The sequence below is a fragment of the Eretmochelys imbricata genome, chromosome 8 (genome assembly GCF_965152235.1).
Source record: "Eretmochelys imbricata isolate rEreImb1 chromosome 8, rEreImb1.hap1, whole genome shotgun sequence".
In the NCBI taxonomy this organism is placed as follows: domain Eukaryota; kingdom Metazoa; phylum Chordata; order Testudines; family Cheloniidae; genus Eretmochelys; species Eretmochelys imbricata.
Window position 1 is genome coordinate 45,022,776 of NC_135579.1, and position 6,749 is coordinate 45,029,524.

Consider the following 6,749-nt stretch of genomic DNA (forward strand, 5'->3'; position numbering starts at 1 on the left):
GCCTGTAGACGACGGCTTTAGCAGTTTGCTGGCTCTTTTTCCTGACAATCATCAGTTTGGATGTGCAAAGGAAAGGTGTCTTTCAAACTCCATTTGCATCCTCTATGATTTCTAGGTATTTTTCAATGCTACACACATGAAACCCCAAAATGTCACGCTGGTCTCATAATATTTTATGCTTTGAATCTGAGTTCCTGCATTGCCGTGCCCACCCAGTACTCCAGTTGCTTGTGAAAACAAAGGTCCTGCACACTCTGAAATAACACCCAGTGTGTGAGTCACAATTCCTTTTTGAGGGGAGTGGGGAGGAAGCAGTATGACTCTGGGGATAATGGCCTGATGTTCTGGATTTGGGCATGAGAGGTTCTAGGCAGTGGTTGTGACTGTTTTTGCATTGCTGTAGTTCTGAGATAATTGTCCACGTCTAACTGAAAAACCCCTGGCCAGGAGAAAGAAAAGGTCAACAGTTCAGGCATCAAAATAACCTTTAAACCTGCCTTGTGGTGGCAACATGGGGGGTGGTTGTGGGGGGAGGAATATGAACGACACCCTTGTGTCTTTCTTCCAGTAATCTGGGACAAAAACAAAGTAACTTTCATAATCAGAAGTGTATGGTTATTGCATGGTGTCACTACAGGGCAGAGTTAAGGCTATTGGGGTCCTAACTTCATTTCCAGTAGAGCTGGTTGGGATAAAACACTTTTTCTTCAGAAAAATGCAGATTATTCAAAACCAAAACAGTTCACAGGAACAGGTCAGTTTTATTGCCACTCTTGATTTGATTACTGGGGGAGGGGACGGGGGTGGAAGCTTAGATATGTTAAATTATCACAGTTTAGCACTTTTCAAACCAAAAAAATTAAACTTTCAAATTTTGAAATTTTAGTTACTTTAAATATAAATTAACCATTCCTCCTCCTCCTCCACACAAAAGGTCAAAATAAAGCCAAAACATCTCAAAATTATCAAAACAAAATGTTTCCATTGACCCCCCCATCCAAATTTGGTTTGCGCTTATCAGTTTGCAAAAATTTGAGATTGTGACTTTATGGCCCAATTTTTCAAAATCTCAAACTGCTCCCTGCCCGATTTTAACTTCAGGACTGTCACATGTTTGGATTTCTTTTAAGTGTAACCTTAATTCTGAATGTTCTGGGTTTGTAATGCTGTGGTTTTGTGGTAATTTCTGCACTCCTGTCATTTTTTCACCTTTATGTAACTGCTGTGTTCTCTCAACTTTATTCCAACTAAACATGGTCTTTTTATAGGATTTTATCAGTGTTTTAGAACAGGAGTTGGTAAAGGGAGTGCAATTCCAGAGCAGACTGCGAGAAACTCTGCAGCCAGGGGCTGGGCAGCATGATGGGAGATGGAATTTGACTTGAGTAAGTGTTAGGTGATGCTTACTGTCAGGACTAGGCTAACTTCCTGAGCTTGTGGGCTCCTCTAAAGATTCCATTTTGAAGCTAGGCCCAAAGGGGTGACTTCCTAGGTCCTATTCCCAGCTGAAAGGACTCTCAGGGGGCCAATAATGCACTTCAAATGGGCACCTATTCTGTACTGGGCCTTTAAGTGATGGTGCAGGTGTGTTCCCACTGTGGGGAGGAATGGAACTGGGAGCTCAGCCAGCAGAAAGGGCCTGTCCTGGAATCTGCTTGGCTCACCCACCCCCTGACACTGATTTTCTGCTTGCCAGACTCCCCGCTGGACCTACCCAGAGGTTTCTGTCTCCCTCAAGTAGAACTCTGAGAATCTGCAGAGGTGCAGGGGGATGAGCAGTGCCTTAGAACCGGGGATTGTGCATACAGAATTTGGGTTCTGATCCCACTGCTGGCACTGATGTGGCTAGGGAACACACTTAATGTCTGTGTCTAAGATGGAGGGGGACATCAGGGCATGTGACTAACTCCCCGGCACAGACTCTCAGTGCCCCCTACCACAAATAAATGACTTTTTCCCTCTCCCCCACACCTAACCCACCGTCATTCCCCATTTCCCCCCGTGGCAGCCCCTAGTGATGACCCTTTACTTCTCTAGCTAAAGGGCCTGTATGTTCTTCTAGCCTGGTCTTAGGCTCAATTCCTGCCACAGACCATTCAGCCATGAGAATACTCCGACTAACTATGCTTTGATTTAATTTTTTCTTTGCCACTATTTCTCTAGTGGCCTTTCAGTTAACACCAAGAAGCAAGATCCTCCCCTCTCCCCTTTACCACTAGAAGTGACTCTCCTTTATCTTTCCTCTGCTCCCCGCTTTTACGCCTCATATACAGTCCATTTAACTTTATATTGACTGGAGGCAAAAATTTGTAAGCATCCCAGCTTCATCCCACTAAGACATATCTTCTCCGAATGCTGGTGCCCTTGAAAAGAAATGTGAAATCTTCTACACCTAGTTTTGAAGCAGTTCTCTGGCTCTGGAATTGTCCAGAGGGCAGATAACTCTGAATTCTGGGGAATTTTAACATTGTCTCAGTTTGCTTGCATTGCACTCAAAAAGTCACCTAGAAAACCTAGACCAGTCAGATATCAAAGGCCAGATCCTCAGCTGCTGTAAATTGGCAGGGCTCCACTGCAATCCATTAAGGTCTGGTGGCTAACAACGGGTTTGAATCTGGTCCATAGGTCTCTTGATTTCAAAGGGCAAGGTGCCTCTCCAGTTTGATCCAGAAAAGAAATTACACCTTAAAAATTGTAGGCTTCAGTCCAGAAACAGATTTACATAAGTAGCTTTAAGTACATGAGTTTTTCAATCATAGTCAATGGGACTCACTGCTCATGGGCTTCAAGTGAAGCATGTACATATCCTGCATCTTGGGAGGGGGTTAGACTAGCTGACCCTTGCTTTCCCTTCTCACCCTGTGGCTCTATGATTCTGTGTATGTTCTGTACTCCTGGCTCCGGTTAGCTGGTTTTCCTCACTCTGTTGAAAATGTCACAGCGAGGCATGAAAGGAACTGAAAACACTGCAAAGGAGCTTTCCAAAAGAATTGAAGGAACCTTTGTGCTTTATTAAGGGCTTGGCTAAAAAGGACAATCAACTGGTTCAAACTGGTCCACCCTTTATGGACCAGTGCTTTGAACTACGTATCCTAGGCCTGTCACTCAAATATTTGTAATAGGGCTGAGTTCCCCTTTCCCCCAAAATCTTTCTCTGCTCTGGTGCAAGGATCAGGGTCTTGCAGCTATTTTTTCTGTAACTGGGAAATGTTGGCTAGCCAAGTCTGCCAATGTTGGCAAAGCCAGATCTGAAGGATTTACATCTCATAGCCTATGGACATATAAAGAGAGAATTCAAGTTCCGATACTGTAGTTGGATTAACAAGGGGCCCAAGCCTGAAGAACACCAAGAAATTATTGTTGTATTATTTTTTGTAATACAAACGCCATTTAAAAATACACGGACCATCGTAACAGGCAAATGTTAGCACTACACAAGAGGAAAAGAAGGAACTCTGAAATGCTTTTTAGCTAAGTAGGGGAACATGGTAAAAGCAATAGAATTTTAAAAGCAATCGAGTCCCACCTCCCAACTAAACCTGGCCTAGGCAGCATCTGTGTTACGCTGGTGCCATCGCCTGGATACTGCTGGGAATGCAGTTTAGGAGTTTGAGACCTGAAACTGGTCCCTGATGAATGGGTAGAACCGCCGGGACAGCAGCAGCTGCCTCTGGGATACAGCTCTGAAAAGCCCAAGGAGCCCCCAGAACGATGCTTTCCAGAATATTGCCTGGCCGGCATCCTCAAGTTTAGGTGGTGCTGAGCCAATATAAGATCACGGGAGGCAGTGTGGCCTAGCGCAGGGGTGGGCAAACTTTTTGGCCCGAGGTCCACATCGGGGTGCGAAACTGAATGGAGGGCCAGATAGGGAAGGCTGTGCCTCCCCAAACAACCTGGTCCCCGACCCCTATCCGCCCCCTCCCACTTCCCGTCCCCTGCCTGCCCCCCTCAGAACCTCCCACCCTTCCAACCCCCACCCCCGCTCCTTGTCCTCTGACTGCCCCTCCTGGGACCCCACCCCCTATCTAATCCTCCCCCCCAGTTCCCCGTCCCCTGCCCCCCCAGAACCTCTGCCCTATCCAACCGCCCCGTTCCCCATCCCAACTGCACCCCCGAACCTCTGCCCCATCCAACTGCCCCCTGCTCCCTGTCCCCTGACTGCCCCCCCGGGACCCCCTGCCCCTTATCCAACCCCCTGGCCCCTTTACCATGTGGCTCAGAGCAGCATATCTGGCAGCCACGCTGCCACTCTGCCCTGCAGAAGCTTGCAGCCCCGCTGCCCAGAGCGCTGCCCACACGGTGGCGCAATGAGCTGAGGCTGCGAGGGAGGGGGAACAGCAGGGGAGGGGCTGGGGGCTAGCCTACCAGGCCAGGAGCTCTGGGGCCGGGCAGAATGGTCCCGTGGGCCAGATGTGGCCCGCAGGCCATAGTTTGCCCACCTCTGGCCTTGCTGATAAGAGTCCTGAACCCTCATGATCCATAAGTTCTAGTTCCAGCTCTGCCCCTGTTCTCCTGGGTGACCTTGGGCAAGTCACTTCCCTGCTCTGTGCCTCAGTTTCCCAACTGGTGAAACTCCTCCTTTTTAAGGCAAACATGAAGAGAACCAGATAAATTCATTATTATCCAGCTTGGGCCAATTCTCTTTATTCCCTGATGAGACTCCAACCTTACTACCCCCAGGCAGCTCAGGGGAGTTGCAGGCTCAGGCTCTGTCTTGCAGGTGAACTAATTTAGTTTTCTTGTTTTCCTCTTACGATCTAGAGCTAGAAGTGCTCCAGGCCAGCTCTAAAATGAGAGGCAGCTCAGTAAGCACCTTCCCCCACCTGCCCCATCTCTACCCTGGTCAGCAAGGGCCAAACACCAGCTTTGGGGAGAGAGGGCTGGGACCCAGGACTGCCATGGGAGGGCAAATAGGGAGCCAGGCTGTAGGGGACAGCCACAATGCTTAATGAGTGTGTATCGCCTTTCATCAGACACCTGGGGCCAGATCCTGGCACAAAAGCTTTAAGCTGCTCTGGTAGCACAAAGGGGGACTTACATGGGCCTGAAGAGGGCAGCTGGAGAGGCTCTGGTGCAGGATTCCCTGGGTCTGTACCACCCCTTCTCACACAGGGCACGGCTAGAACATGTTTCATGGCCTGGTGAGCTTGGCTGATTTGACAGCCCCTTGCAAGCAGCGCCCAGGCTTGAACCCCATTTTCAATCAGTAACAAATGGATCATTTTAAAAAAACCCTGAAAAGGTGCCAAAAATTTGACGTCAACAAATATGGCAAAAAAAATCTCATTTTGAGGGGGAAATAACTTGGAAAAGTTTCAACTGGCTCTTGGAACAGTGCCCTCAAAATACTGCTAGGGACACCCTAGAGGACGCTTGGGAACAGGCAGTAGCTTTGTAGCTGTGTTGGTCCCATATTAGACAGGCAAGGGGGGTGATGTAATAAGATAGCCCCCTCACACACCTCACTTTCTAGCCAGGCCTTGCTAAACTTGCTCAAGAGCTGTTAAGATACACGCTAGACCTGCCTACTTCCGGGTGAGCTCTAGAGGGCAGGTGGCCTGGCCTGGAGAAGTGGGCTGCATTTGACACCCCTGGCCTACTCTCCAGGGAGATTCAAAGTACCGTCCTAAAGCAGGGGCCAGGATGACAAAGTTAGAGTATTACTTGGCCATCTACAGCACATTTCCCACTGCTGATAGGAGCTCTGCCCCAAGAGCAGCGGAGAGGGCTGCCTCAACACAGCAACGCAACTTCTGGTTAGTAACGTTAGTTGCATTCAGTGGGGAGAGAGGCAGGACATGTAGGCCCAGTGCTATCTCTGCCCTCTGTACATACACAATTACTGGACTTGTGTGCACAAAGCAGGTGCACAGCTGCACATCTAAATTATGTGGAAATTTGCCCTTCAACGTGTCATTGGAGTTAAGAGTCAGCACCTCCTCAGGAGACAAACATGACTCAGCCTACACATCACTAAGCAGTGTCATGCTGGGGCAACACTGCACCTGGCAGGGTTTCTTCACATCCCTGCCGTGAAGAGACTTTGTTTTAAATGCAGGTTTTGAGTCTGCAGAATCTAGTGTACGTGCTGGATAAAACGCATCCCGGGGCACAGGCAGTCACAGGCTCCGTGCCTGATATGCACAGACAGGATGGTTGTGCAACACAAACGTGGCGAAATAACATCTCAGGTGAAAGTTTTGAGTAGCATGCAGCAATCCTCCCTTGGCAAGTAGTGAACCCAAGCCCCATGTGCCAGTTAGGTCTTGCATTTCTGGCAAGGATGTGGTCTATGTGGGTTGCAAGAATTGCCAATTGCAAACTGTCTCTCACATGGTGAAAATACCTGCCCCAGTTGGCAGACCTCTCCTAGAACAGGAAAAGGCAGCATGCTCCATGAGCAGGGCCAGTTCTGGCTTTGCAGGTTCGAGGTGCCAGCTGAACCGCTCGTTCCTGCAGTAGTGGGGATAGATTTTGGCCCTGGCCACTTCATGCATAATTGACAAAGTCTTTGCTCCAAGGCTGAGGCACTGGACTCAGGGTGGCAAAGATCACAAGTTGCTATCCCAAAGATGCTCTGGCAGTCAAAGTGACAGGAAACTTTTACCCCCAGCTAAGAGGCTCTTTGTAACCAATTCACACATTTCTTTCTGTGAGAAACATAAGGCTGAGTTGCTGGTGTAGGGCATGACTGCGGGCTAGGGGAGGCTGTGGGCTCTGTTCTGGACACACACATACTGGTTATGAAA